General features: G+C 43.2%; 2 non-coding genes and 4 pseudogenes across 2 annotated transcripts; all 6 read right to left on the bottom strand.

Moving 5' to 3' along the window:
• Window positions 1–289: 289 nt before the first annotated feature.
• LOC134312582 (U2 spliceosomal RNA) lies at window positions 290–467 on the bottom strand (annotated as a pseudogene).
• Window positions 468–8557: 8090 nt separating this feature from the next.
• On the bottom strand, window positions 8558–8657 carry LOC134312658 (U2 spliceosomal RNA; annotated as a pseudogene).
• A 117-nt stretch (window positions 8658–8774) lies between these two features.
• On the bottom strand, window positions 8775–8889 carry LOC134312704 (U5 spliceosomal RNA). The gene has a single exon (XR_010011622.1). It is a non-coding gene; the product is annotated as a U5 spliceosomal RNA (small nuclear RNA).
• A 345-nt stretch (window positions 8890–9234) lies between these two features.
• LOC134312636 (U2 spliceosomal RNA) lies at window positions 9235–9409 on the bottom strand (annotated as a pseudogene).
• Window positions 9410–23431: 14022 nt separating this feature from the next.
• On the bottom strand, window positions 23432–23550 carry LOC134312994 (U5 spliceosomal RNA). Its single transcript, XR_010011902.1, has one exon. It is a non-coding gene; the product is annotated as a U5 spliceosomal RNA (small nuclear RNA).
• A 369-nt stretch (window positions 23551–23919) lies between these two features.
• LOC134312627 (U2 spliceosomal RNA) lies at window positions 23920–24095 on the bottom strand (annotated as a pseudogene).
• Window positions 24096–24819: the final 724 nt, after the last annotated feature.

The following is a 24819-nucleotide window of genomic DNA, read 5'->3' as shown; positions in this document are numbered from 1 at the left end:
GGCCAGGACTAGCGGACGGGCGCCTAGGGACGAGGCAGGAGAGGAGGCAGCACAGCCTTTGCCTGGAGAAACACAGAGTGGAGAAAAATTAAGTCTTTCTCTCTTTTTTTTAAGTAAAACGGAGGGAAAATGAAAAGCGGGAAAAAGGGGACTCCCTAGCGCAAAAGGACCGAGGAAACCCCGGGCCTAGGCTAAGCAAAGGTCTAAGGCGCCGTATCTCTAATGCCAACAGTGTCCAGCAGGGGCAAGTCACCAGCATTCGTCAATTTCTCTTTCGTTTGACCGTTTATGAGGGTGCACCGTGCCAGGAGGCAATGCAATACCTGGTCGATGCGTGGAGTGGACGGAGCAAGCCCCTCTTCCAACTCCCGGGCCTAAAAATCTATTTAATATATGGTCCTCGGGTAGAGGACGTATCAGATATTAGACTGATAAGAACAGATTTTTTTTTTTTAACAAAAGTTTATTTCCACACATTTTCACACAATACAAACTATTTACAGAACATTGTTTCATTTCTTTCCCACCACCACTATTACATTTATTTTAATCATCATGTCTTTTTCATACTCATGTCCCATAATCTTCCCCAATTTTCCTTCCCCTTCTCCCATCCCAAGTCCATTTCATATTCTTTCATTCTTGTCTTTATTTCCCATTTGACTTTCTTCACTATTCCCATCACTCCCTTTCCCTTCCCTCCCCTCACCTCCTCCTGCCTATCCTCCCATATTCCTCTTTTGACCAGGCTTATTGTAAGCCATAGCATGAAGCTGCTTCTCCCCTTCCCCATTCCTCCTAACCCTTTGTCTACCACCTCCCATGTTACATATATTTTCCAACCATGTTCCTACCTTCTTCCAGACTTCCCTAGCTACCTTACATTCCCAAAATACGTGTATTATTGATTCCTCCCTTCCACACCCTTCTCTCGGACACCTTACTGATTCAATGTCTGTACATGATTTCTTTCACTGGTAGTTTCCTGTGCATTATTTGCCAGTTCATGTCTTTCAACCTGTTTTCCAGCCCCAATGGTTGTATTCTGGTCCACACTGTCCCTACTTCTATTCTTCTTTTACTTTCCCTTACCCTCCTATTCCTGACCTCCTCATATAGTCTTTTGTGGTTCGTGCATATGTTTTTGTCTTTCCCCTCTTTATTTACCTTTAGCCACTTGACAGCCTGCCCATAATGCAGCTGCTCTGCCCTGGGACCCCTATTATCCCACTCCATGACACCCTGTGCCTGGTATGCAAAGTATGTTTTTAAAAAATACCACCCTGGGTGTTGTCCCTCCTTTTATAACTTGCTTGCCACATAAATGCAGTTCAACTTTAATACTATGTCTAATACCCCTCTCCCCCCTTCCTCTATTTTTCTGTACATTATCTCCCTTGCTACATACTCATACTTTCCTCCTCACATAAACCGAAATAATTCCCTTTGTACCCACCTCCTTCCACTCACTGGTAGTGGGTAGATGTAGGCCAGGTACATCAGAAAGGGAAGTACTTCTGCTCTGATTATCAGACTCTTCCCTATATATGTCAATTTCCTCCCAGCCCATAGTCCTGGCTTTTGTTTCATCTTAATTAACCTCTCTCCCCAGTTCAATCCTGCTGCCCCCTGATTTTCAAATTTTACCCCTAAAATCTTTATTGGCCCTTCACTTACCTCCAATCCTCCCACCGAATCTTTCCTATCCTTCACTGTCCTGAAAAACTTTAACTTAGATTTTTCCATATTCAATTTCGCCCCAGACCCCACCCCAAATCTTTCCACTATATCTAATGTTTTCTCTATGTCACTATCCGTTCTACCCAAAATTGTCATATCGTCTGCGTATTGCGTTACATTCACCCTATACCCACCTGCTCCTGGCACCAAAACCCCTAATATCTCCCTGTCCTTTCTAATCTTTTCTGCCAGCGGCTCCATATACATTATAAATAGGAGTGGCGATAATGAACACCCCTGTAATATACCCCCTGCTGTCTCAAACCTCCTCCCTAGATACCCGTTTAAACTTACTGCTGTACGTCTTCCTGTACATTGTTTTGACCCATCCAATCAGTTTTACTCCCATCCCCATCTTTTCCATTACTCTATATAAAAATTCCCTATCCACCCTGTCGAACACCTTAGATTGGTACAAGCTTCAATTCAATTCAATTCAACTTTATTGTCATTATACAATACAGGGTTGTACAGTATAACGAAACACTGTCAGGCTACATCTCCAGTGCAGACAATGAAAGACAATAGTGCAAAAACAATGGGGGAGGGGATGGGGGAAGTTACCAAAAGAAAACCATACATAAGGTGCATAGACAAGGTGCAATGACAAGACAATATAAGGTGCAAAAACAATATAAGGTGCAAGAACAAAACAAGGTGCAAGAACAAAAGCAAGGTGCATAGACAGATTGAGGTAGTGGATTTGGATTTAGCAGCTAGGTTTAGGTATACAAATTCGAGGTAGTGGATTAGCAGCAAGAGTCCAGTAAAAGTGCGAGTGCAACAGTCGTAGAGGTGGTTATGTCCTGGTAGTTATAGTAGGAATGACTAGTTTAACTGCTCGTGGGTAGAAACTGTTCTTGAGTCTGGTGGTTCTGGCTCGAATGGTCCGGTACCTCTTCCCAGATGGCAGTGGCTGGAACAGGAAGTGGCTGGGGTGTGTGGGGTCAGAGGAAATGTTCCTGGCTTTCCTCAGACATCTTTTATTGTAGATGTCCAGTATGGGTGGGAGTGCGGTTGCAGTGATGTGCTGGGCAGTTTTCACCACCCTTTGAAGAGCCTTGTGTTCAGCAGCTGTGGCACTGCCGTACCAGACCGTGATGCAGCTTGTCATGATACTCTCCACAGTGGATCTATAGAAGTTACAGAGAAGCTGCTGTGGCAGGTTGACTCTCCTCAGTCTTCGAAGGAAGTGGAGACGTTGTTGTGCCTTTTTGATGACGTGTGATGTGTTGAGTGACCAGGTGAGATCCTCAGCTAGGTGGACGCCAAGGAACTTGAAGCTGCTCACTCTTTCCACCGTTGTCCCCTCGATGCTCAGTGGTGTGTGCACTCTACTCCCCCGTCTGAAGTCGATGACCATCTCCTTGGTTTTGCTAACATTGAGGGAGAGGTTGTTAGCAGTGCTCCACTCTGTGAGCATCCTCACTTCCTCCCTGTACAGCCTCTCATCATCGTTGGTGATTCTGCCGATTATTGTGATGTCGTCGGCAAACTTTATGATGGTGTTGGAGCTGTGTTTTGAGATGCAGTCGTATGTGTACAGTGTGTACAGCATAGGTGAGAGGACGCAACCTTGTGGGCATCCTGTGCTGAGTGTGAGGACGGGGGAGGTGTGGTCACCCATCCTAACAGATTGTGGTCTGGAGCTAAGAAAGTCCATAATCCAACTGCATATTGTGTGACTAATCCCAAGTGTGCTCAGTTTGGAGATCAGTCTGGATGGGATGATGGTGTTAAAGGCAGAACTGAAGTCAATAAACAACATCCTGACATATGTGTTAACTCCATCCAGGTGACTGAGTGCGGTGTGCATTGCCAGAGAAACTGCGTCATCAGTAGATCTGTTGGCACGGTAGGCAAACTGATGAGTGTCCAGGGTGATAGGAAGACTACTCTTAATATGAGCCAAGATCAGTCTCTCGAAGCACTTCATCACTATGGGTGTGAGAGCGATGGGGCGGTAGTCATTCAAACATGTGATGCTGGACTTCTTTGGGACTGGTATGATGGTGGTGGCCTTGAAACAGGCAGGAACAGTAGACTGTGCCAGGGAAAGGTTAAAGATGTCTGTGAAGGTGGCAGCCAGCTGGTTGGCACATGCCTTCAGGACCCGTCCTGGAATGCCATCTGGACCTGTTGCTTTCCGGGTTGGCACCCTCGAAAGAGCTCTTCTCACCTCGTCTGTAGCTAGGATGAGTGCTGGCTCTTCTGTGGAAAGCGGCACGGCAGACGTGGATGGTTGAGCCTGAGCAGTGGTCTCGAAGCGGGCATAGAAGGTGTTCAGTTCGGCAGGGAGTGAGGCGTCTGTAGTCTCCAAGTTACTGACTTTGCTCTTGTAGTCGGTGATTACTTGTATCCCTTGCCACATGCGTCGGGGGTCTGAATTGTTGTTAAAGTGGGCTGCAATTTGTGTGCTGTACTTGTGTTTAGCAGCCTTGATGCCGACCCTCAGGTTACGTCTAGCAGTCTTGAGTTCTTCGGGGTTGCCAGATTTAAAAGCTGCATCCCGTTCTTTCAGTAGACTGCGGACTTCGCTGTTCATCCATGGTTTTTGGTTTGGAAATGTGCGGATTTGCTTTGTTTGAGTCACATCATCTACACATTTCTGGATGAAGCCAGTGACAGATGATGCATATTCATTCACATCAGTCAGACAGTCACTGGTGGCTGCAGTTTTAAACATATCCCAGTCCGTGCACTCAAAACAGTCCTGCAATACTGATTCTGCCCCTTCAGGCCACACACGCACAGTTCTCACTGTAGTTTTAACACGTTTCAGTAGCTGTTGGTATGTGGGCTTCATCAGTAGCGAGATGTGATCACTCTTTCCGAATGGAGGTAGCGGGATGGAGCTGTAGGCATCCTTCACATTCGTGTAGACATGATCCAGCGTGTTTTTCCCTCGTGTCGGACAGAGGACGTGCTGATGGAACTTTGAAAGCACTGTTCTGAGATCAGTCTGATTGAAGTCCCCTGCGATGATGAGTGCAGCCTCCGGGTGGCGAAATTGATGCTTGTTGATAGCATTAGCTAACGTAGCTAGCGCTAGCTTAGCGTCGCTTTGTGGGGGTATGTAAACAGCCACCACGATGAGTACAGTAAATTCCCGGGGGAGGTAATAGGGTCTGCATCTTACCACCATAAACTCCAGGTCAGGAGAACAGTGGTGATCCACAACAGCTGAGTTGTTACACCATCGGTCGTTTACGAACACACATAATCCTCCGCCCTTTGTTTTTAGCGATGCAGCCGTACGGTCCGCGCGATGTGCTGTTAGTCCCTGTAGCATGATAGCCGAGTCTGATAGTCTGCTGTGAAGCCAGGTTTCCGTAAAAATAAAGACACAACAGTTCCTGGTTTGGCGATCTGTTATGAGCCTGAGTTTCAGTTCATCCAGTTTGTTTTCAAGAGAACGGACGTTCGCTACAAGTAAACTAGGCAGCGGTATCCTAGTTAGCTTCGTTAGCCTAGCCCGGACACCCGCTCGCTTACCCCGCTTTTGTTTACGTTCGCATGCCCGTCGTCGGCGTCTTCCGGTACGAATCGAGACCGCGGATGGCTCGAGGCCTCTGGAGCGAACAATGGGCAGCGCGAGTTCGGGAAACTGCATGCTGAGTGTTAAGTCCTTACAGAGTTCTCCGATGTCTAATAAGGTTTGTCGGTCGTAGACAATGCTTGTCTTGCACATCGTGGACAAAAAAAAAAGAAGTATATATATATTAAAAAACACTAGATACACAATAATGCTACACGTTAGCAGGAGAGGTAGCCCAGCTGCTGCCGTCACCAGCGCCGCCGAGGATTGCCATCATCAATGGCAGCTTTCGGTCTCCTGACCACGCCACCACGTCTCTGATGAGCTGTAAATTCCACCTCGTGCTCCTTCCTTCTATGCCGCATGTCTGATCCACATGGATGACATGTGGCAGTGCCTTCCTTAACCTTTTTGCCATAATTTTTGTCATTATTTTACTATCTACTCCCAGCATTGATAATGGTCTATAGTTGTCTAGGTTTTCCTTTTCCCCCTTTTTATAAATTGGCATCACTACACCTGTCGCCATTGTTCCTTTCATTTACCCTTCCTCCAATATTTTGTTAAACACCTCTGTTAGGTCCCTGCTTACCAGTTCGCTGAACTTTTTATAAAACTCCCCCGATATCCCATCTATCCCTGGTACCTTACCCTTTTTCAGGCTTTTTATTGCCTCTTTCACCTCCTCCTCCCTTATGCTTTTATTTATTTATTTTTGTATGTCCCTAGGCACCTCCTTTTCAAATTCATTCATAAATTCCTCTCCTACTTCTACCTCCACTTCCCTCTCCCTAAAATATTTCCTATAATAATCTGTCCCTACCTGCAACATCTCCTCATTTTGTACTTTTAGCTGTCCCTGTTCATCCCTTATTCCCTCTATCCCTCTCTTCTCTTCTTTCTCTAGCTTTCCCTATCCAATATGTGTCTACTCTTTCTCCTCTTTCCCTAAACTCCTATCCTGCCATAATCATGTACTTCTCTGCTCTTCCTTCATATATCTTCCTTATCTGTCCCTGTACTATTTCTACTCTATCTTTGTCTACCTCCTTCCCTTCTTTTTCTTTCTCTTTTTCTTTTGTTAGTTCCCCCCACATTCTCCTTAAATCCCCCTTCTCCTCCTTTATCCTCTCCCTACTCTTCCACAACCCCCATTGCTTAATTCTTTCCTTTGCTATCTCCCACCACTCTATAATTCCCTCACATAGTCCTTTTAAGCCCCTAACCCCTTCCCAAAACACTCTAAATTCCTCTTCTATCCCCCTTTTCTCTAATATTTTTACATTGAATTTCCAGTACCCTGTCCCGTATTTTCTTCCCCCCACTTTCACCTCAGCCATCACCAGATCATGGTCTGAGAAACTCACCCTTCTTGTTTCCCCTGCCACCACTTCCATACTTCTGCTCACGAAAATCCCATCCAGCCTACTTTCATCCCCCCTTGTATTCCTCCATGTTGGTCCTTCCATTCCCCTTCCTACCTCCTTTCCTATGTCCACTAACTTATGTGTTTTAATTATTTCCGCTACTATTCCTGCTGCTTCATCTACTCCTCCCGGCAGATTAATATTAAAATCCCCCCAATAACCAAAAAATTATTTGTTGCACCTAACAACTTAACATCCTCATAAAAAACCCTTTTGTCTTTTAAATGTTGTGGTCCGTATATGTTTAACACCCTCATCTTTACTCCCCCCCAACTTAAATCTACTCCAACCATCCTCCCCACTTCACCACCTACTTGTTTTAAGTTTATACCCCATCCCTTAAACAAAATTCCAACTCCACTGGAGTGTACACCCCCTATGGACCAAACTGATTTCCCCCTCCCTCAATCCTTTTGGAATCTTCCAATGTCCTTCAAGTCTTTTAGGTGCGCTTCCTGAATAAAATAAATGTCCAAACTTAAATCTTCTATAAAACTAAAAACCAAACTTCTTTTCTTCGTGTTTCTCAGTCCTCTGGCATTGAATGTCCCTATTTTTAGTGTCCTTTCCATTTAGTTTTCCTTTATTTCTTTTCCATCCCACTAGTCCCTTTATCGCCCCCTTGAGTCCTGCTTTGGTCTCCTGACCCTGTTGAAAAGTCCATACTCACCCCCTCCTCTCCTGAGCCTGTTGTGTGCATTGTCTGCATTTCCTCATTTAACCTTTTTAGCAGTTCGTCATATATTTGCTCCTCCCCTCCTTCCTCTTCTTCTACCACTTGGCTCCAGCTTATCCCTTCTGGGCGTGTTCTCCGGACTGGGCTGCCCCCCAGCTCATCTTCAGGAAATGGACGTTTGGCACCCGCTGTTTGCTCCACCTCACCACCGGGGGTTCTGCCTTCCTCCTGTCTTTCCTTTACCTCTTCTTTTCCTTTCCTTCGTTCAGCTCTTTGGTTTTCTTTGTCTTTGTTCCCGCTCTTTTCTCTATTGTTTGTGTTCCTTCCTCCGGTTTCTCTTTATCCCCTTCTAGCTCTCCCTCTTGTGTTGTTCCTTTCTCCTTCCCTTTCTCTCCTGAGCTTGTGGCTTCCATCTGTGTCTCCTCTAAGTACTCAGGAGAGAATAGATCTGCAAAAGTTCGCCTTTTCACCGGGCAGTTCCTGTATAGGTGGTCTTCTTTGTCGCATTGGCTGCATCTTTTTGGTACATTGCATTCTACTGCTGTATGCTCCTCCGACCCGCAGTTCCTGCACCTCTGCTTTTTACATGTTGCCCTTATGTGTCCAGCTCCTCCACATTTTCGGCAGGTCAAGGGCTGCCCCTGATAAAATAGAAACCCTCTATGTGGTCCTATTGCAAACGAGCCCGGAGGCTGTGCCACTCCTCCCGGTGCTCCTGGATCTGGTCTGAACTTCACTCTGTATCTCCGTCTCCCATTCCATATCCCATACCTGTTTGTCAACTTCTCCCTGCCTTCCACTTTTAGACAATACCTTTGCAGGTATTGTCTGATGTCCTCCTCCTCCTCCACGAACGGGTTGTACATGTGAACTGTTAGGCTCACCTCCTCCCAGATTAGGAGAGCTCTCACCATCAGTCCCTCTAGATCTCTGTGCTCCTTCTGCCTTTCCCACGCTGCTAGGAACTCTTGGCACGCTGGCATATCTTTAAATGTTATGTTCATAAATCCCACGTTGGAAAAATCCTGTAGGCATTTACGTTGCCTGCAGCTTAAACAGCTCTCTCAGCACCCTCTGGATCAGATGTTCCACCGTGAACTTCGTTCTATGAGCATCACTTGTCACTTCAACTCTCACTGAATTTTTCAGCCGCATCACTCGGACCGGCACTCTGGCATCGTTTCCCGCCATTAAACTGATAAGAACAGATTTCTTTTTTTGTTTCTGTTAAGAACAGATACTACACTTGATCTTAGCCAAAAGGCCGAGAAGTGATAACCTAAAATAGGCGCCGGGCCCAGAGCCCTGCCTTTTGAGGGCCCGGACTAGCAAACGGCGCTGACCGGCCGCCTTCACACCCACACACCTTCTGTCATTCCACCAGCAAAAGAGCAGCTTCGCAAAGACAAAGCCTTCAAAAAATAAATTGAACTTGTCAATGTTCCTCTCCACGGAAATCTTTAGTAAAAGGCGAAAGATTTGTACGTGAATGAAGAGAAACTCCAGCCCTGCTCACCGGTCGCCCGGGCTTCCGTAGGCCACCGGCCGCTCAAGGAAGAGGGCTCGAGGTAGAGCGACGAAAACCTGCAGCAGGAGGGCACTTGGGTCATCGGGTGGGTGATGAGGCAGCAGAAGAGGCAGCGCAGCCTTTGCCTGGAGAAACACAGAGTGGGGAAAAATTAAGTCTTTCTCTTAAAAAGTGGGAAAAAGGGGACTCCCTAGAGCAAAAGGACCGAGGAAACCCTGGGCCTGGGCTAAGCAAAGGTCTAAGGCGCCATACCCCTAATCCCAACAGCGTTCCAACAGTGCCCAGTCACCAGCATTCGTCAATTTCTCTTTCGTTTGACCGTTTATGAGGGTGCACCATGCCAGGAGGCAATGCAATACCTGGTCGATGCGTGGAGTGGACGGAGCAAGCCCCTCTTCCGACTCCCGGGCCTAAAAATCTATTTAATATATGGTCCTCGGGTAGAGGACGTATCGGATATTACACTGATGAGAACAGATTTTTTCTTTCAAAAAAGTTTTTATTGTCACCATTTTTACATTTAAAACATTTTTTCATTCAACATTTAAAACACATCTTCACATAAAAACAATAAAACATACTTTTTACAATTTCTTAAAAGCTTTTGTTCACATAAAATGTCCACATGGTAAAAGAACATTTAAAAGCTTCTTTCAGTATGTTAAAAGTTTATCTTGTTTTTAAAAGTGAAGAGCAAAAGCTCCGATAAAAGTCCAGGTAAAACAACGCAGGTAAAAACAACGCAGTTAAAACACGCTCTTCTGTGCAGGACCGGGGTGAGTCCTCGTCCTCCTTGCACCACCCCGCTCCTCCGTCGAGTCCGGTGTCACGTTCTGCAGCTCAGCGGAGATCCTCTGCCCGATGCTCCGTCCTTCTCGTGATCAGTTGGTGGTGCATTGACGGGAGCCATCGCTCGTGGTGGTCTGGACCCCCCTGCGTGTGACCCCAGCCCGCTCCTCCAGGAAGCGCAGTGCCTCCTGCCGCGACGATGTTGCCAGCCGCTCCAACACGTGCAGGGGCACCGTCACTCGCTTCCCCACCAGCAGGTCGTGGGAGGTCCACAAGGCGGCTGTTACGCTGTTAAGGGTGAGCCAGAGCGTAGTGAACTCCGCGGCTGGCAATTTTTCTAAGCCCTGACCCACCCCGTTCACCGCTAGCCGGTAAACTCGCGCGAGGACCTCCCCTGCTGGTAGGCTCGGGCATTGTAGCGGGCCGGTTCTGGCCCACAGGTCCCTCGCCATGCTGCACTCCCAGAGCACATGCCGCACGGTTTCTGGCTTGCCACACCCAAACCGTGGGCACGTGGGATTCGTTGCCATCCCCCGGGAGTGCATCACGGCCCTGGCCGGGAGGATCTCATGAGCCGCCATCCACGTCAGATCTTTTAGTTTGTTTGGGAGGGCGGGGTGGGCCGTGTTCCTCCACATTCTTCTGGCCTCACTCAGAGACGGGACTCACTTCTTCCCAGTCCTGCACAACAGAGAGAATAGATTTAGCGTTTGTGAAAATGGTGACATCCTCCTTTTCCAAATCACTTTTCCAAACTTCTTTAAAAACTTTCTAATAAAATCATATTCTTTTGACAAATTTAAAGCAACTGGAGTTCTAAGATCAGGTTTTTAAAATGTGCAAGCTTCTCAGGTATGACCCCATCCAGAATTTCACCATGCTGGCCGTCTTGTTATCTCTGGATGGGGTCGTCGCGTAGGTAATGTGTAGTGCGGTGAATTTGCTTGTTAAAAACAGGTGGGGGTCTGGGAGCCCCTTCCCTCCATTTTCTGGTCTTTTCTTCACCACCTCTCTTCTAAGTCGCTCCCACTTGGACCCCCATAGGAAATAAAAAGCCACTCTCTCCATCTGTAAAATAAAAGGTCTGGGGGACTAAAAACAGAGCACAACAATAAAAGCAAAGGTAAAATCACAGATTTAAATATTAAAACTTTGTCTTCGATTGTCATTCGTCTCAGTCCCCAAAACCCCAGTCGTTGCCTGACTTTCCCTAACACGTCAGTCCAGTTACCCCATCCACCTCCCTCTCTGTCAAATTTGATGCCTAAAATTTTAATATCAGTTTCTTTAAAATCCACGTCCAGGTCGGTTCGTATGTCTCCCCACGGCCCAAAGAGCTGGGCCTCGGACTTGCTTCGATTGAGCTTAGCGCCCGAGGCACACCGGTACCAGTCAGTCAAGTCCAATACTCTCTGGGCCGATAAAAAGTCCGAACATAAAAGCGTAACGTCATTGATGTATAAAGCACAGGTCGCCGTCAGTCCGCCTGGCTGGTCCAGTCCTCTGATCCAATTGTCCCTTCTCAAGATCTGCGCCAGCAGCTCAATACAAGCCGCGAACAGGAGTGGGGATAACGGACACCCCTGACGAACGCCAGAGCGAATATTGATCGCTTTGATCGGTGCCCATTAACAAGAATTTTGCTGTTGATGTCTTTATACAGCAATCCCACCCACTCTAGAACCCTCCCTGGGAAACCCATCTTTTGCAGTACCTGGAACAGGTACTGGTGCGAGACCCGATCAAAAGCTTTCTCAAAATCTAAATTTAGGACTAATAATCGAATGTTTCTGTCTCTCGCAAAACAGATGAGGTCTCGGATCAGAACTAGGCTTCCTGGGACGGCGCAGACTTGATCCGGGTGGATCACATCCTCTAAAACCGTCGACATTCGTCGTGATAAAAGTTTGCTAAAAAGCTTAGTCAAAATTTAAAAGCGTAATAGGTCTCCAGTTTCTTAAGTCTGTCTTGTCACCTTTTTTGTGCAATAAAGAAACTATCCCTACCCTAAAACTGTCTGGAAGTCGGTCCAGTCTTTCAAATTCTTTAAAAACAGTTAAGAGGTCCGTAGCTAAAATGTCCCAAAATGTTGCATAAAATTCCACGGTTAGTCCATCCTCTCCCGGAGATTTTCCATTTTTAAAACCTTTAAGACATTTTTTCATTTCTAAAATCGTAAAATCTTCTGTTAAAACTCTCTTACTGTTTAAAAATCTGTCTAAAGAACTTAAAACCTCCTCCATTGTCTCTTTGTGTACGCTTTTTACATCATACAGATTTTCATAAAAACTCTCCACAGTTTTTAAAATCCCCTCCATCGTGTTGACCTCCCTTCCTCCTTCAATTAATTTTGTTATTCCTCCCCCTTTTGATACTATTTTCTTCAAAAAGTAACATGTACATCTCTCTCCTTCTTCTATTTCTCTTTCTTCACTTCTTAAGATAGTTCCTTTACTCTTGATTTCAGTTAAAACAGACATTTCCCTTTTTACTTCCTTAATTTCTTCGCTAAAATCAAAACCTTTATTTAAAAGATTAAAATACCTCTGTAGTCTTTTCTGCAGCCCCATCATGCACCTTTTTTCTTTATCTTTTTTGGTTTTCCCTACCTTTTTAAAAAACGTCTTTGTCCTGTCTTTCACCATCTCCCACCACTGTGCTCGCGAGTCATAGAAGTCTTGGAGGGTCTGCCAGGAGCTGTACTGCTCCCTGTAGCACCTGACTACCTCCTCATCCTGCAACAGGGAGCAGTTCAGCTTCCACAGCCCTCCCCCTACGGTCACCTGGGTTGGGAAAGAAAGAGTGCAGGAAAGCATAACGTGATCTGAGAAGAAAAGGGGGGTTAATGTAGCATCAGTTGGCGGGCAGTCTCTTGTAAAAACAGTCGATTCGGGAGGCTCTGGTGCCATCACCACTGAACCAGGTGAAGCCCTCCTCCCTTGGATGCACTTTCTTAAAACACTAAGTTAAAATCTCTAACTAAAGCCTGCAATAAAACCGATGTCTTGTCTAGTTTAAAATCTTCCCCTACTCTCCTTCTATCTTTCTTAGTTAACACACAATTAAAATCCCCTCCCACCACTAAAGGATCCCTCCCCAGCATGTGGGGCTGCAGGTCCCCTAAAAGATCATGCCTGTCATTTTTATCATTAAAACCATACACATTAAGAATGTTAAAATCCCTTCCTAAAAACGTCAGATTTGCTAAAAGCGTCCGTCTCTCACCACTGTGCTGCACAGCAAAATCGCAAGTGTTAAATTAACACTGACAGTGTTAAATTTAACACGGGAAAAGTGTGTATATGTGTCCACACTCACCAGTGTTAAAATAACATTTACACTAGTGTTACCATTTTAACACTAAATCTGAGTAAATTTAACTCTTTATATAGTCAAAAATCAACACTACTCTACTCTGTCTGTAGTTGAATTTACTCTACACTGGTGTTGGTGTTAAAAAATAGCTCTGCTAGTGTAAAATTTTAACTCTACTATTTTAACACATTTGAGAGTAAATGCAAAAATAACTCCCCTGGAGTAAAATTTTAACTCCAATTTCAACACTTTCAAGAGTAAACAGAAAAAAACTACACGAGTAGAATTTAAACTATTATTTCATTCTAGTATTTTATCAATTTCTGGATTTTACACAAAAAACAAACTCAAAAACTAAGTACATTTACAACATTTTAATTAAAATGTTAACACTTAGTACATCACAATAACAAATCACTTATGAACTGCACTGTTGTGCTGAACTCACATGACAAAGCTGCAGTAAGGTACAATATACATACGGTCATCCATGTTGTAAGAAAATTGGCCATCATAAGGTCTGTAGTACTTCAAATCATCAATACAAATCACTGTAAATATATCTGTTGTCTCTGCAATACAGAAGGCATTCATGTGGTCATCAAAACACACTGTAGTGACATTTGTTGATAGAATGAAAGCTTGCTCATTTTTCACAATTATATTGACAATCCTATTAAAAACAGGCATTTCATTTTTGACATCACTGCAAACAAACATTCCAATCTGATACTCTGTTCCATAATTTTTCACCCAGCAAGTAGTGGAGACGTAACTAGACACATTTAATACATCACTTAAAATTTTGCTACCCTGTAAATAGTCAAACAATACACTTAATTGGACCGAACTGAAATCTTTTAAAACCAAAATTTTCCCAGTGAAAAGCCAGCTGACTGATGTTTCTTAGCAAGTGATTTTGTGATGTTTTTGAAGTTCTTAACAGATTTTTAAAAAAAGTTGTGCTTCCCTTCAAATCTCATGCACCACATTTGTATGAGTGGTCCAATTCTCCTAATACATCTTGGATAGTGAATCATTAAATGATGCTTTGGAATAAGGTTTTGTTCTGGATACAAAGACTTAAACAATTTATGATGGTCAGATATAAATTAAATGCTTTAAGTAACACGTCATACCACTGGTTATGATTGGTGAAAATACAATATTTACAATCTGAATCAAATAGAGAAGCAAGTTCCAATAGCAATCATTTCTGTTAATTAAATCTCCAAATATTAAGGGAGTGTTACGCAAAAGGCACCATGTTTGAATAGCATGGAGTCCAAGATATTTGCGACCATCATCCATTTTCAACACGCTTGGTCTATTTTTTCTCTCCAAGTATCCATAATTGAAACTCTGAATCCTTTCAGATAAATTGTTCAGAGTTATGAAATTATTTACCAAGTACTGAAATAGACGCTTCAACTCATACTGTGCAACTCCTTCTAGTAAATCATACATTATATCTACAGCGTAATTATCAGACACATGAAAAAACTGCAATGAATTGAGCAAACATGTCCTTTTGACACCAAATGTTGATGCTACAGATGGATTTTGTAGAAGGGTATTACAATGTTCTGAATAAAGTTCTTTTGTACGAAAAACCAAACCCGTATGGTCTTCGCTGAAGACTGACTGCAATTCTGTCTTATCAGTTAAACAAAACCGGCAGGAATAAGCTGCACTGAAAGACTCTACAAAACCAAATATGCCATGTAATGCCAAATTATCACCAGTAACCTGAATAACAGAACCTTTCAATGGTGCAGTTGAAAACGGCACCAGGACTCCTTCAGTCTCCAAAATTCTCAAATCATCAACAAGTGGCTTTAGAATTGGATCAAAGCCATATTTCTTCAAGTCTTCTGAGTGAAAGAGGGTAACAAGATGAATATTCATCAGCACAGAATTGAGCTTGGGTGGCAAATTTCTTAAAATGAAATAAATGCAACCAAGTTTGTGTATTCCCTTCTTTGAGCCTAATGGATTAGCCGTTTCAAAGTCATCGTAATAAAGCTGGATCTGAAGAGCATGTTCTTGCTGTGAAAATAAACAATGTTTTTTAAAGTATGACCCATCATTGATGTCTTTATAGATACCCTCTTCTTGACATTTTACTTGCTGAAAACTTTTGCACAGCTCCTTATTACCAAACATTGACTTAAGAGTTCCTAATATGGGTACGTATGTGAATGTATCATTGACTGGAACTTGGCTGTAAGAACCTGTTGTCTTGTCTTCACGTATATCAAAACGTACACCAAGAATATGCTCTACAGATTCCACTATATTCCACTTTCGCTCAAAGTACCTCCATCTCTTAGTTTCTGTGTTCATGAATGAAAATGGATTTTTCAAGCTGATCAAAACAATCCTCAACTTTATCCAGGGCTTGTGTAGGTAAATCAACAGAAAGACATTTCATCACAGCTTCCTTTGCCTGTGCATGGATGTCATTTACAAGCTCATCCATTGAACCAACCAAACATTGTACAGTGCTTTCTGGAACCCCAGATGCTTGCACCTGAGCAACAACCGAGCTGCACATATCCAACAAGTGCTTCTTTTCAACAGCGGGCTGGATTGTGACAGGATGCACCACATTTACTGACTGTGAACCACAAGCTACAACATTGCCATCTGTATCATGAACCTCTAAATGGTCAACTGTATCAGAAACAAGCTCAAAAAACAGATGAGCACCCAGGCTCTCCACATTTTAAACGTAATGAACGTCCAGGATACAAACCATGCTCAAACTTCAAATGGCGAAGTAACAATGAACAGTTTTTGTGATGTACTCTGCAGACAGAACAGGTCCACATTGTTCAGCACACAAAATGCTTTCAAAGGTCACGGCGAAGAAGCCTCACTAATTTCTTTGACCCTTGGACTCTCCTTAGCCTTACCCACATCAACGGCATACACTGTGGTTTGGATGAATGTGAAGAAGTTGTACAAGGCTTCATCATAGGACACAGCAAACACAAAGTGTGCCTTGAAGAGTTCGTCAAAGGCTGCAACAGCTGTCTTGGCCTCACAAGGAATTGCTTTCTGGTCAAGGATGATGTAGTAGTTGTGGACGCTGTTCTTCTTTTCCCCCAACACAAAGAAGATAGGGCTGTGCTGATCCACTTTTCTCAAGAAATGTCACCATGCTCATTCCTACCTAAAAGAAAATTAAAGACAGACAGAAAAACGAGACTTTATTCCCAATTTTCCCTCCAATTTAGTCATGCCAATTACACAATCCACTCATTAGGGACTCCCCCACACATCCTCTCGACACTAGAATGATGAAGACGAGCACATGCTCAGCTCTGATACATCAGCTAACAGACTCCTGTGCTAACAAGCAACACACTAGTTGTGATGTGTGGAGAGAGCGACAACTACTCGCCTATTGTGCTTGTCTCAGGCTCTGGCTGTTTAGGGCTCAGCAGTTCAAGTCATGCTGCTTTGTCATCTAAATCATATGATCAGGGTCTTAGCCTACGGAGTGACTTGGGGGCCCTACTTTTATTGAACACAAAAGAATTGTTAACATTAAATTTTCAAATGCAGTCTCTCTACACACTTCTTTAAGTATTAATACATTCCTAAACATGGCCTCATTCAAAGAATTGTCAAAAGAAACATTAACTGAATTGCTGATAACCTTGTAGTATTGAAAAGAAGCTTTCAATATTCTGGGCAACACAAATGCAAACAATATCAAAAAACTTACTCTCATGAACTTCACCAGGCGGTCCTCAGCTTCAGATGCACTGATCTTTCCTACTTTTTTGCCCTTTGATGTTGGAGGTAAGAGATGAAGAAGCAACAGAATAGATGTCAGGTCACTGTTCCATCCTAGTACGTTAAAAATAACAGCAAACAATTTCATTTCAGCACACATTTACACACAATTACAAAACTTATGAATGATAATATTACCATAATCAGATTCTTGGAGTGCTAATGCAAGAAGATAATCCATATGTGAATTAGAGGGTAGGGTTTTGCAGTCTGCAATTATCTTAGGCTTGAATATTGTTGGCCACTTAGCAAGGAATCTGCCTGATACTTCCTCTCCAAACAGCAGCGTGAAATCCTGGTCAACCTGAAATCAACATGGTTTTAAGACCATTATTATGTCTATGACTTTAATGTGATGGAATTTAAAAATTTACAAAATCTTACCAAGCCCGTCGTATCAAGAAATCGAGGGAAGAGGTCTAGGATGACAGAAGACTTCTCTGGATCATGAATAAGTTTCTGCCTGTGCTTAAATGTTGCTTTCATTTTGCCCTTAACCAGCGTTTTGTCAGCTGAGTGGTTCATCAGGGACATTGCCTCTTTGCATTCATCACCAGATAACTGCTCTCCACAAACAGGTATCTCACGATGGGTCTTTGGGCCACCATTGTAATTGGATGTACTTCCGCTCTTCACCTCACTTGCTGAGTTGCGCTGAACTGTTTTTAATCTCCAGGCCAGGTACCCTGACCCACTTCGAGGATCATAGTAGTGCTCCTGTCAAGCAAAGGTTCTTTTTTTTAAGCTGGAAAGAATTAAAACACGAGTACTAGCTACACATGTGTATTTGTTCACTAATACTTACGTAACCATTTACTGAATCTGAATCCTTCAAGTGAGGGAAAAGTGTTACTATTCCAAGGGCATATGCAATGCGGACATTCACAGGTGGGATCCTCCTTCATTAAAACCAGACAAGTAATATTAAGAAAAGTGGCCGCTATAAAATGTTGACAAATATAAAATAATGCAGTTAAAATGTATTATTTGCTGTTTGCTCACCCATGGCCTTCCACCATATCTGCTACAAGTGTGTTTACCATCTTTCTTCTAGTGCCATCAGAAAGGCCACTCGTTGTGTGGTACTCCTGGAATATCTGGTCACCACCTGGCTTTGAGTGAAGTGCTACTTTGACCATCTGAAACACCAACAGATACATATGCTTTTAAACTGTCATTCACATTGTTCACAAAGGACATGTCCCCACAAAAAAACAGCCACAGATAAATAGGAATATTTTTTGCAAAACCCACTACAATTTACAGCACTTTTGAAAGTTTGCCATTTTGTATACTTTTGATGCACGTATCCATTTAAAAAAAGTCTTTTTTTTTTTTTGCATACTGACGTTTGGTCTAAAAGGATGCACATATGTTTAGCTATAGTCTGGGTGATGCACTATTTAAGGAGATAACGCTATCTGGATGTTAAAGCCACAGTTTTAAGACTGTAGGTTGCAGGGAGCAAACTGAAAAAAGTCTATTCTGCTGTTGCCTTTACTGAAAGTGGACATTTACCACAGATAAACAAAAATCTGAATCCAAAAATAAGAACTGAATACCTACCCAACAAATAGCCAAATCCTCCAAAACTTGGCCCAGCCCTTCTAATCTAAGATTGATTTCATGTTTACATGAATCAATTTTGGATATATGAAAATTGATTTTAAAAAAAATTAAACCCACCCCTACTGAATACCACAATATGGTAAACTTCAAACTCACATCTCTTGCTGTATTGGGGTCAACTGGTCCATCAATCAGCTGCCTTCGCCGTGCCTTCGTAGATTCCAGAATTACAGTTGAGCTTGATGAAGCTGAGTCCTCAGAGCAGAACGAGGTTTCAGAAGAGGATTCTCTCTCATCTGAAGAGTTGCACAAAACTATTGAAATAAATAGAGGAAAGCTTCCAGGAATAAAACATTCATTTTTCATAAATTTTTTAATTTAAAATTAATTTTAAGTGAGATCTTTGCACATTCAGATGCGAATGGATTCAGAGGTTGAGAAAAGGTGGTACAGTGCAGTGAAAGTCTCGTTCAATGTGTTGAAAATGTGTTGCAGAGCTGATGTTAATGATTGATAAAAAAGGAGTGATTGTATTTGGCTGTGCCAAAGACCATAGTGTGAAGGAAGCAGCTGAATTTCCAGGTGTATCAAAGCGTAGTAATACGGGCCTACCAGCAGTGGCAACAATCCCAGTCTACAGGATGTTCATCAGTATAGTAATTGTGTGACAGGTCTCAGTACATACTAAACTATACTGATACTTGATCCACCATGTATTTATACTATTTAAAACACTCGCCCCAATGTTTTATTTAAGCTAATGTAGTGACTTTGCAGTGAAGTGTTTCTTCCAGTTTTTACCAGAGCTCTCTTCAGTGGAGACCACAAAAGACACTTGAGATGAGTTCAAAAGCTCATCAAAGATGTCTGAATCAACATCAACACCAGAAGAGTCCTTCAAATCCACATGGGTTTTCTCTGGTAGCCTGAACTTGGTTAAAACTGCTAAATACAAAAGTAAAAGTTATAAATGTACAAATTTAGACTTGTATTAAAAAACTAAATTAAAACTATGTAAATAGGAAAATATGGGTATTATTAACTAGAAAACGCTGTCTTCTCACTGACTTTCTTTAATGAACTCTGAGTAATCGTAGACATCTTCTTTCTTTCTTTTAAATAATCATCAAATCATAACAGTCACTGAAGTATTTTAATAATAGGAGTCTAAAGAAGTGCTGTACAAAAGATCGATGGGGAGAAAAATTTCAAACATTTTATCGACTCTAAACCCCAAATAAAAAAAAAACAACAACCAAGGTGTAAGCCGTATTACAAACATGCATGCTCAATCCATGAAAATGGCAACAGGCATGACCAAATTAACATACACTGATGTCTGCGTTTACAAAAAAAATGTGTTACCCATCCACACGCAAACAAGTACATAATATAAACCTACCTAACCTGCCAGAGGTCAAGCTCTTTGCGTAGTGTCTGTACAGCGCGGTTCAACTCTCCGTTATAGCCAGGGTAGTAGAATAAGGCTCCTATTTATATGGAATGTATTGTATAAAATGACCACAAAATAGTTCAAGTACACACAGACTACATAGTTATTAATAAAATAGTTTGTCTGTGGACTACACAATTGTAATTAAATAATTAATGCGAACGACACAAAATGCAGTAGCTCCATTTGGCACCAGAATGGCTCAATCTCAAATGGATCCCTCTTCCATACATAGTCAGAGTCAGAGTCAGAGAGGTTTTGTCATTTCAGCTACATACAAGTACATATTGAAACGAAACAGCGTTCCTCTAGGATCACGGTGTAACACGGTACAAAAAGTGCAAGACAAAACAGTGCAAATACAACAATAATAAAAAAAATCCTATAATAAATAACTACAAAAGATATTCCTAATTATCCCTAATCTAAACAAGTAATTAGAAGACAGGACTAAAGACAAGTGTTAGTACATGATGGTGAATAGATGGTACAATGGTTCATGAGGTAGTGACATGTTGTACATTAGCAGCGTAAAATTGGCAATGCAGATAAGGTGCCTAAAAAGTAAATATGGTGCAAAATACAAGTAAGGTGCAGAAATTATTGTGCATTTCCAGGAGGTGTGCAAAAATGCAAGTAACAGTCAAAAATGCAAGTAACATAGTCAAAAATATAAGTAACAGTCAATACAGATCAGTGTGTGGCAGCAGAAAATTTCCGGAGGAAATTGTTACAGTCCTGAGTTTAGAAGTCTGATTGCTTGAGGGATAAAACTGTTACACAGTCTGGTTGTGTTAGTCCGGATGCTGCGGTATCGTCTCCCAGACGGGAGCAGAGTAAAAAGTCCATGTGATGGATGGGTTGGATCGTCCACATAGGGCACTACATAGGGCACTACACTTATGAAAAGATTTCTTTCACAACAAAACAGTGACTTAATGTAAAACCGGTAGTTCTGTACTTCAACACGATTATAAAATACTTCACATAAAATACGTACAGTTAAGTATTTGGTCAGAAACCCTCAGTACAAGATCTACACAACATAGTACACTACGAAGGGAACAGGGTGGCATTTGAGATTTAACCAAAAGCAAAACTACAATTTAGGTGGAGTGGATGTTAAATAAAAATGTTTCTTTAGTTTAGGAGTCAAAATAGTTTACAAAACACTTGTATAGCTTTGTAAAATGTATTTTAGCTCGAGTGTGTGGTTCCAGCTGAAATTTTAAACACGTCCTAATCACACAACAGGCGGGAAAGTTAGTTTTGAGGTGGCACGCATTAACTATTCACACACGTAACAAAAAAGCGTAACTATTGCACCTTTCCACCTCAAATACTGCAGAATATTCCCTCTCTGAAACACTAACTATATATACTACAAAAACTGTGTTTATATTTCTCTTACCTTGGCTGTAGATAGTAACTTTTCCTCCTCACAACCTTGAAGAAAATGGCGCCGGTAGAGTTTAAAGAAAACGAAAAATTAGGCTTGGGGGGCGTGGCTCCATTCTACACTGTAGATAGCTAATTAGTCATTACACCTGAATCTTTCACCAACTCTGAATCAAACTAACGACGGACAATGTGCTTGTACAGAGTTAAAACAACACCAACACTAGTGATTTAACTCCAACACCAATATTTTAACACTCTGGATTTTGCTGTGTGCCCTTCACCAAGATCTGAGGATTTTTTATTAAAATGGCAACACCATCGGCCCGGCTGTAGTGCGAGCCACTCCAGAGAGAGGGACCCGCAGCCCAACGCTGCTCCCAATCTCTGTATGATTTCAAGAACGGCAAAGCACACTCTTGCAGTAAAAACACATCTGACTTTAAGTCATTTAAAAGGGACAGAACACTCTGTGCTCTCAAAGCTGCTCTCACGCTTCTCACATTGATGGTGGAGATTGTAAGAGACAGGACATTAAAACCACAGATGTACGGTTAAAAGCCGGTTAAAATCACCCTATTTCTTGTGACACCTGCTCCTCCTTGATCTTCATTAATTTGAAGTGTGAGGGGTCGCAGGTGTCCTGCGCATCCCGGCATGCTGAGCACTGCTCTAGCATGCTTTTCGGCGTGGATGATTTCAGCTGGAGGCGCAGAAAGGATACCTCATTAGGGGATCCAGTGGACCACAGCCGGTTAAGGTCCTCCGACGAGGAGCTACCTGACCGCTCTGTGGCCCGCTGTTTCTTCTCCGCCAGGTCCGGCAGAGGAGATCCCGCAGGTCTTTTCGGCACCTGAGCACTAGGGAGCGAGAGAGTCAGCTCCCCCACTCCACTAGCAATCACATTCACCTCCGGCACCGTCTCCATAGAGGAAGGGGTTGAGTCTTCCTCTTCTTCAACATTTTCCTCATCATCTTCCTCTCTCTGTTGCTCAGAAGGAGAGTCCTCTGATACCTGCTCCAACTCTGCTTGAATATTAGCTCTGCCCTCCAAAACGTGGCCCACTCCTGAGCCTGGCTGAGGATTTAAATTTCCCGCCAAAACCTCCTGGCCCGCCTCCTCCCCTTTGTCTTCAGGGTCTTTTAGCTTGTTGGCAAACGATTTAGGGCAATCTCTGTAAAGATGGTCACAGTCTCCACAAAGATTACACCTCCTGCCATTGGGACACTCTTCATAAGTGTGCCCAATCTCTCTACACTTCCCACACACGATTTCCTGACACGCTTCTGCAAGGTGTCCAAACTTGCCGCATTTGCGGCAAAGCTTGGGCATACCTTGATAAAAAATTTAGCCTCGGTTTTCTCCCAACACAATCATTGATGGCAGTTGCCGGAGGCCTAGGTAACTGCTCGGGTCTTCCCATTGTTTAATGGGAACTCTCGACGAGCAGTTCCAAATGCCATCCTCATCAACCACCTTGACCGGTGGGCTTTTCACCGTGCAAAATCTACCCAGCCATGTACTAATGTCTTCTCCAGTCACTGTCTCGTTAAACATCCTGACAAACACAACTTTGTGTGAATTATCAGAGAGTTTCTCGACACTGAACATGGAGAACTGGTCTTTTTCATTCTCAAATCTCAGCCAGAAATCTCTTAGCAAGGAAGCAGAGCGGAAGCTAACATCGAATCCCTTGTTCCCAAGCAGAGTCAGCAGACAGTTTAATTCTTCCGGTTTAAATTTTAGGGTTTGTTGGATTAGCTTCCTTGAGAAGTCCAATCTGGACATGCTCAAGAGCTTGCCATCTACCCATTTGAAAAGAAAACGCACGCTGTGGTGCCTCCGCATGCCGGCACGAGGAGCCGACATGCTTGGAGGCACCAACAGCCTACCAAGCAACTAAAAAACTAAAACAATAAATTATAAAATCAACACTAAAATTCTAAAAGAAAAAAAAAAAAAATTGCACTTACCTGTTTGGTTGTTTTTCCCTTTGTAGGGCTGGATGGAATGCAACACCTAAATGAGAAAAACACTGGAGTCCCGTAAAAGCAGGAAATGAAGCCTACCACACAAGACTCTTCCCCAACAGTAGAACAGTGCAATATTCTCCTGAAGTGCTTGAGACTAGTACCACGATGGTAAAAGTCGTGCAACTCTCAGGAGTCGATCGCTGTCCCGCCCACTTGATCTTAGCCAAAAGGCAGAGAAGCGATCAAAAAATAAGTTGAACTCGTCAACGTTCCTCTCCACGGAAATCTTTAGTAAAAGGCGAAAGATTTGTACGTGAATAAAGAGAAACTCCAGCCCTGCTCACCGGTCGCCCGGGCCTCCGTAGGCCACCGGCCGCTCAAGGAAGAGGGCTCCAGGTAGAGCGACGAAAACCTGCAGCAGGAAAGCCCTTGGGTCGTCGGGTGAGTGACGAGGCAGCACAGCCTTTGCCTGGAGAAACACAGGGTGGGGAAAAATTAAGTCTTTTTCTATTTTTTTATTTTTTTTAAGTAAAACGGAGGGGAAATGAAAAAGCGGCAAAAAGGGGACTCCCTAGCGCAAAAGGGCCGAGGGAACCCCGGGCCTAGGCTAAGCAAAGGTCTAAGGCACCATACCCCTAATGCCAACAGTGCCCAGCAGGGGCCAGTCACCAGCATTCGTCAATTTCTCTTTCGTTTGACCGTTTATGAGGGTGCACCGTGCCAGGAGGCAATGCAATACCTGGTCGATGCGTGGAGTGGACGGAGCAAGCCCCTCTTCCGACTCCCGGGCCTAAAAATACATTTAATATATGGTCCTCGGGTAGAGGACGTATCAGATATTAAACTGATAAAAACAGATTTTTTTTCTTTTTCATAGCCATTGCTTTATTTACATTGCATTTACATCCACATATACATATACATATTCCTTACATATATAAACACTTAGCCATCTTTTTCAAACAAAACATTACTCATAATTATATCCTGTCCTTCGAAATGCAATAACAGAAAAAAAATATACATCCTAATAATCGGGTTCTTTCTCCTTTCTCTTATTTAACTATTTGGCCACCAAGGTCTCTCTACTCCAGTCATTCCTGAAAATCCTGCCCCTTCCCCCATTCCTCCTACTCCCACCCGTATAATACCTTCTCCTCCCTCCCTCCCTTCCTTTGTCATATTTTTCACTCTACCCTTACACATCCGGAATAAGCGCTGCACGTCCACTCTTAGGTTTTGGGTTCTCAGGCACTCACATCTTGTGCCCCACAGGACACATTTTACTATCGACACAACCGTCCATATTGTTCTGGCTCTTTCTTGAGGCATGTTCTGTAGTCCCATGCCATACAAGATCAGGTCTGCACTTGGTACTATTCCACCTGCTGTGTATCGCCACCACTCTTCCACCAGTCTCCAAAGTGCGACCGCAATGGTACAAGACCATAGGGCGTGATATACAGTTTCTTCTTCCCCACAGTTTAATGGGCATAAAGAGGTGCGTGACTCCCCGTGCCTATAAAGGCGCTCCCGCACTGGTAAACGGTCTAATGCGGCTAGCCAATGGAGGTCCTTGCTGGCTCCGTCCAACCACTTTGGTTG

This window comes from Trichomycterus rosablanca, chromosome 4 (genome assembly GCF_030014385.1).
Source record: "Trichomycterus rosablanca isolate fTriRos1 chromosome 4, fTriRos1.hap1, whole genome shotgun sequence".
NCBI lineage: Eukaryota > Metazoa > Chordata > Actinopteri > Siluriformes > Trichomycteridae > Trichomycterus > Trichomycterus rosablanca.
The sequence above is the reverse complement of the archived record's forward strand: the minus strand, read 5'-3'. Positions and strand labels throughout refer to the sequence as shown.